The 7,174-nt window shown below is 47.3% G+C and overlaps 1 long non-coding RNA gene across 1 annotated transcript; it reads left to right on the top strand.

Annotated features, from left to right (window-relative positions):
• Positions 1 to 6,064: 6,064 nt before the first annotated feature.
• On the top strand, positions 6,065 to 6,765 carry LOC127912244 (uncharacterized). Its single transcript, XR_008081625.1, has 3 exons — positions 6,065 to 6,350; positions 6,412 to 6,472; positions 6,534 to 6,765. It is a non-coding gene; the product is annotated as an uncharacterized LOC127912244 (long non-coding RNA).
• The last annotated feature ends 409 nt before the right edge of the window (positions 6,766 to 7,174 follow it).

The following is a 7,174-nucleotide window of genomic DNA, read 5'->3' as shown; positions in this document are numbered from 1 at the left end:
GGTAGTAGGTGCCTTTGAACAGGGTATGGTAGTAGGTGCCTTTGAACAGGGTATGGTAGTAGGTGCTTTTGAACAGGGTATGGTAGTAGGTGCCTTTGAACAGGGTATGGAAGTAGGTGCCTTTGAACAGGGTATGGTAGTAGGTGCTTTTGAACAGGGTATGGTAGTAGGTGCTTTTGAACGGGGTCTGGTAGTAGGTGCCTTTGAACAGGGTATGGTAGTAGGTGCCTTTGAACAGGGTATGGTAGTAGGTGCTTTTGAACAGGGTATGGCAGTAGGTGCCTTTGAACAGGGTATGGTAGTAGGTGCCTTTGAACAGGGTATGGTAGTAGGTGCCTTTGAACAGGGTATGGTAGTAGGTGCTTTTGAACAGGGTATGGTAGTAGGTGCCTTTGAACAGGGTATGGTAGTAGGTGCCTTTGAACAGGGTATGGCAGTAGGTGCCTTTGAACAGGGTATGGTAGTAGGTGCCTTTGAACAGGGTATGGTAGTAGGTGCCTTTGAACAGGGTATGGTAGTAGGTGCCTTTGAACAGGGTATGGTAGTAGGTGCCTTTGAACAGGGTATGGTAGTAGGTGCCTTTGAACAGGGTATGGTAGTAGGTGCCTTTGAACAGGGTATGGTAGTAGGTGCCTTTGAACAGGGTATGGTAGTAGGTGCCTTTGAACAGGGTATGGTAGTAGGTGCCTTTGAACAGGGTATGGTAGTAGGTGCCTTTGAACAGGGTATGGTAGTAGGTACCTTTGAACAGGGTATGGTAGTAGGTGCCTTTGAACAGGGTATGGTAGTAGGTGCCTTTGAACAGGGTATGGTAGTAGGTGCCTTTGAACAGGGTATGGTAGTAGGTGCCTTTGAACAGGGTATGGTAGTAGGTACCTTTGAACAGGGTATGGTAGTAGGTGCCTTTGAACAGGGTATGGTAGTAGGTGCCTTTGAACAGGGTATGGCAGTAGGTGCCAGGAGCACCGGTTTGAGTGTTAAGAACTGCAACGCTGCTGTCTTTTTCACGCTCAACAGTTTTCTGTGTGTATCAAGAATGATCCACCACCCAAAGGACATCCAGCCAACTGGACACAACTGTGGGAAGCATTGGAGTCAACATGGACCAGCATCCCTGTGGAACGCTTTCGACACCTTGTAGCGTCCCATGCCCCAACGAATTGAGGCTGTTCTGAGGGCAAAAGAGGGATGCGGTGTGCAACTGACAGGTTAAGGCAGGCAGGGGTCAATTATCCAGAGAGGTGGGGTAAGGTATAGAACTGGGGTCAGGGCAGGCAGGGGTCAATTATCCAGGGAGGTGGGGTAAGGTATAGAACTGGAGTCAGGGCAGGCAGGGGTCAATTATCCAGGGAGGTGGGGTAAGGTATAGAACTGGGGTCAGGGCAGGCAGGGGTCAATTATCCAGGGAGGTGGGGTAAGGTATAGAACTGGGGTCAGGGCAGGCAGGGGTCAATTATCCAGGGAGGTGGGGTAAGGTATAGAACTGGGGTCAGGGCAGGCAGGGGTCAATTATCCAGGGAGGTGGGGTAAGGTATAGAACTGGGGTCAGGGCAGGTAGGTGCAATTATCCAGGGAGGTGGGGTAAGGTATAGAACTGGTGGAACAGGGAAGGAAGGGGTCAATTATCCAGGGAGGTGGGCCTTTAAGGGTATGGTAGTAGGGGTCAGGTCAGGTAGGGGTACAAATATCCAGGGAGGTGGGTGTAAGGTATAGAACTGGGGTCAGGGCAGGTTTCAGGGGTCAACGCTGCTGTCAGTTTTCTTTGTTCAGAATGACCCAGACAGTTTGGGGTAAGGTATAGAACTGATCAGGTCAGCCAGGGGACAAATATCCAGGGAGGTGGGGTCAACATGGTACCAGAACTGGGGTCAGGGCAGACAGGGGTCAATGCCCCCAGAGAGGTGGGGTAAGGCATACTAGAACTGGGGTCAGGGCATCACATTTGGGGTCAATTATCCAGGCAGAGGTTGAAGAAACAAAAGTGTATAGAACTGGGATCAGGGCAGGCAGGGGTCAATTATCCAGGGAGGTGGGGTAAGGTATAGAACTGGGGTCAGGGCAGGCAGGGGTCAATTATCCAGGGAGGTGGGGTAAGGTATAGAACTGGGGTCAGGGCAGGCAGGGGTCAATTATCCAGGGAGGTGAGGTAAGGTATAGAACAGCAGGCAGTCTCAAGGTCACGGCAGGCAGAACTGTCAAAGCCAGGAAGGACTAGAAAACAGGAGCAGGGAAACAGACAGGAGACAGACAGGAGGGAAACAAACGCTGGTCGGTTTCACAAACAAAACAACCTAGCAACAGACAAACAGAGAATACAGGTATAAATACACTGGGAATAATGGGGATGATGGGAGATACCTGGAGAGGGCGGTGGGGACATGCACAAGGACAGGAGAAACAGATCAGGGTGTGACACATGCACACACACCTACACACACACACACACACACACACACACACACACACACACACACACACACACACACACACACACACACACACACACACACACACACACACACACACACACACACACACAACACACACACACACACACACACACACACACACACTTTTACACTCATGATATGCTGCTGCTACTCTGTTCTTTATTTTACTCTTATTATTATCTATCCTAATGTCTAGTCACGTTACCCTGCCTTCATGTACATATCTACCTCAAATACCTTATTATTATCTATCCTGATGTCTAGTCACGTTACCCTGCCTTCATGTACATATCTACCTCAAATACCTTATTATTATCTATCCTGATGCCTAGTCACTTTACCCTGCCTTCATGTACATATCTACCTCAAATACCTTATTATCTATCCTAATGTCTAGTCACGTTACCCTGCCTTCATGTACATATCTACCTCAAATACCTTATTATTATCTATCCTGATGTCTAGTCACGTACATATCTACCTCTAATACCTTATTATTATTACCCTGCCTTCATGTACATATCTACCTCAAATACCTTATTATTATCTATCCTGATGCCTAGTCACTTTACCCTGCCTTCATGTACATATCTACCTCTAATACCTTATTATTATCTATCCTGATGCCTAGTCACTTTACCCTGCCTTCATGTACATATCTACCTCAAATACCTTATTATTATCTATCCTGATGCCTAGTCACTTTACCCTGCCTTCATGCACATATCTACCTCAAATACCTTATTATTATCTATCCTGATGTCTAGTCACTTTACCCTGCCTTCATGTACATATCTACCTCAAATACCTTATTATCTATCCTGATGTCTAGTCACTTTACCCTGCCTTCATGCACATATCTACCTCAAATACCTTATTATCTATCCTGATGCCTAATCACGTTACCCTGCCTTCATGTACATATCTACCTCTAATACCTTATTATTATCTATCCTGATGTCTAGTCACTTTACCTTCATGTACATATTTACCTCAAATACCTTATTATCTATCCTGATGCCTAATCACTTTACCCTGGCTTCATTTACATAGTAGTGTCCTGAGGTGCATCTCACAGCTGGGAGTTCAATCTTCTGTCTCAAGACATTTCCCCCCTAGACAGACAGCACATCTGTGTGTGGCTCCTCGTGTACACTTTTAAAGGTTCACTCCGACTGAATCCTTCGCCCACAATCACGGCAGTGATGTGATTTCTCCCCTGTGTGTTCTATCAGCCTTCTGTTGAAGATGAACCTTTTACTACAAAGATGACAAGTAAAACCTGTCTGCAGCAAGAGGTTGGAGGTGACGTTTCTGTGGAGTGAAAACAGAATCCACAAATATCACTGTTCTTTATCCTTTGTACGAGTTTGCACGTGTTTAATCACGTTTAATCAAATGTACTAAATGTATCAAAAAAAAACTTGCCACACACCCTACAACAACAGGTTGTAGCATGTCTTTGACTGGGTGATTTCAGGAAGTGACAACTCTGTGGATATCCTACCTTTTTAGTATTGACACGGGATCTTTGTCCTTTTATCATCTTTGTCCTCTTTGATTTGACTGGTTTAAAACCTGACGGAGGTCCTCCTGTCTCACAGACGCTGTGACTGTTTTCACTGTGAGATAATTCTCTGTAGGTCCTCTCCACCAGGTTCAGGTGTAGTATTAGGTAGAGTCTCTCTCTCTCTCTCTCTCTCTCTCTCTCTGCTTTTGGGCCTGATAGAGATGTGAGGGCACACAGACACATGCTCAAACCTGCACACTTTTGACAGACTTAACAATGTGCAGGGATACTGGAGTGATAGAGGTAGATATGTATAGGGGTAAGGAGACAGGGATATTGGAATGATAGAAGTAGATATGTATAGGGGTAAGGAGACAGGGATATTGGAGTGATAGAGGTAGATATGTATAGGGGTAAGGAGACAGGGATATTGGAGTGATAGAGGTAGATATGTATAGGGGTAAGGAGACAGGGATACTGGAGTGATGGAGGTAGATATGTATAGGGGTAAGGAGACAGGGATACTGGAGTGATGGAGGTAGATATGTATAGGGGTAAGGAGTCAGGGATACTGGAGTGATGGAGGTAGATATGTATAGGGGTAAAGTGACAGGGATACTGGAGTGATGGAGGTAGATATGTATAGGGGTAAGGAGACAGGGATACTGGAGTGATAGAGGTAGATATGTATAGGGGTAAGGAGACAGGGATACTGGAGTGATGGAGGTCGAAATGTATATGTGTAAGGTGACAGGGATACTGGAGTGATGGAGGTAGATATGTACAGGGGTAAGGAGACAGGGATACTGGAGTGATGGAGGTAGATATGTACAGGAGTAAGGTGAATATATACCAACCGTACCGTGTGGTGGGCAGGTTGACTCCACCCCGTACCGTGTGGTGGGCAGGTTGACTCCACCCCGTATCGTGTGGTGGGCAGGTTGACTCCACCCCGTACCGTGTGGTGGGCAGGTTGACTCCACCCCGTATCGTGTGGTGGGCAGGTTGACTCCACCCCGTACCGTGTGGTGGGCAGGTTGACTCCACCCCCTACCGTGTGGTGGGCAGGTTGACTCCACCCCCTACCGTGTGGTGGGCAGGTTGACTCCACCCCGTACCGTGTGGTGGGCAGGTTGACTCCACCCCGTACCGTGTGGTGGGCAGGTTGACTCCACCCCGTACCGTGTGGTGGGCAGGTTGACTCCACCCCCTACCGTGTGGTGGGCAGGTTGACTCCACCCCCTACCGTGTGCTGCGGTGAGGTTGCTTCTCGCATACTGCACATTTGCACACTGACAAATCATGGGGCCCGATTCCACAGCTAAAGGTGCTTTCAACTGGGTACTCTGAAAAATTATTTTCAAACACAGATTCAACCACAAAGACCAGGGAGGTTTTCCAATTCACTTTGTCATTATGGGTTATTGTGTGTACATGGGTGTGAGAAAAAAAACGATTTAATCCATTTTTAATTCAGGCTAACAAATCAAAATTCAATGTATTGTTTATGACATTTTAAAGACATTTTATAATCGGAATTCTTTGTGTCTAATATCATAGCAGACCTAGCTAAACCTAGATGAACTCAGAGATGTAGTTGCGCCAATGTTTACACTTTTGTAGATTATGTTTTGTGAAAATCATAGTTTGTTTTTGAACCTATTAACCTGAGCGGTGACCTGACCTGGCAAAGCCAAGAGAAGCACCCTTCTCAAATCGAAAACTCTGCGCCGTTCGGTCAAGTTGTCAAACACGCTGCATCGTCCAGAATCGTCCAGAAACATACTATCTATTTTCCATTAAATGTTTTCAATGATAAAGCGTTTTCATCAAATGAAATTACTTTTGCATTTGAAAACAAATAATCATACTCAATAATAATAAAACATTATAATACATTTCATTTGTATCGCGCTTTACAGTGTCATCTCAAAAGCTCCACATTACATTTAAGTCATTTAGCAGACGCTCAAATAAAATTCAAATAAATACGATATGAACATCATACATTTAGAATCAAGGCAGGAATGAGCAATTATACATCCTAAAATGACTTTCCAGGTTAGGACTTTAAGAAAGACTGTAGAAATGTCTGTAGAAGTCTGTAGAAATGTGTTTCAAAGCCTGTTTTAAACATTCAGATTGATGGAGCGGCTTTCAGATGGTCACTGAGAGCATTCCATAGGGGAGGGGTACCGGAGCAGAAGGTTCGGTCCCCAATAGTACGGACTGAGAGCATTCCATAGGGGAGGGGTACCGGAGCAGAAGGTTCGGTCCCCAATAGTACGGACTGAGAGCATTCCATAGGGGAGGGGTACCGGAGCAGAAGGTTCGGTCCCCAATAGTACGGACTGAGAGCATTCCATAGGGGAGGGGTACCGGAGCAGAAGGTTCGGTCCCCAATAGTACGGACTGAGAGCATTCCATAGGGGAGGGTTACCGGAGCAGAAGGTTCGGTCCCCAATAGTACGGACTGAGAGCATTCCATAGGGGAGGGGTACCGGAGCAGAAGGTTCGGTCCCCAATAGTACGGACTGAGAGCATTCCATAGGGGAGGGTTACCGGAGCAGAAGGTTCGGTCCCCAATAGTACGGACTGAGAGCATTCCATAGGGGAGGGGTACCGGAGCAGAAGGTTCGGTCCCCAATAGTACGGACTGAGAGCATTCCATAGGGGAGGGGTACCGGAGCAGAAGGTTCGGTCCCCAATAGTACGGACTGAGAGCATTCCATAGGGGAGGGGTACCGGAGCAGAAGGTTCGGTCCCCAATAGTACGGACTGAGAGCATTCCATAGGGGAGGGGTACCGGAGCAGAAGGTTCGGTCCCCAATAGTACGGACTGAGAGCATTGCATAGGCGAGGGGTACCGGAGCAGAAGGTTCGGTCCCCAATAGTACGGACTGAGAGCATTCCATAGGGGAGGGGTACGGGAGCAGAAGGTTCGGTCCCCAATAGTACGGACTGAGAGCATTCCATAGGGGAGGGTTAGGTGAGCAGAAGGTTCGGTCTCCAATAGTACGGACTGAGAGCATTCCATAGGGGAGGGGTACCGGAGCAGAAGGTTCGGTCCCCAATAGTACGGACATGTGTCTTGGGGACTTGAGCAGTAATGAGTTCCAGAGGGGAGGGGATGTGGCTCAGAGAGGTTCATTGGAGTGGGATGTGGCTCATTGAGAGTGGGATGTGGCTCATTGAGAGGATTGGCTCATAGGAG

Source organism: Oncorhynchus keta, chromosome 26, assembly GCF_023373465.1.
Source record: "Oncorhynchus keta strain PuntledgeMale-10-30-2019 chromosome 26, Oket_V2, whole genome shotgun sequence".
In the NCBI taxonomy this organism is placed as follows: Eukaryota; Metazoa; Chordata; class Actinopteri; order Salmoniformes; family Salmonidae; genus Oncorhynchus; species Oncorhynchus keta.
Note: the sequence above shows the minus strand (reverse complement) of the source record. Positions and strands in the feature narration are given on the sequence as shown.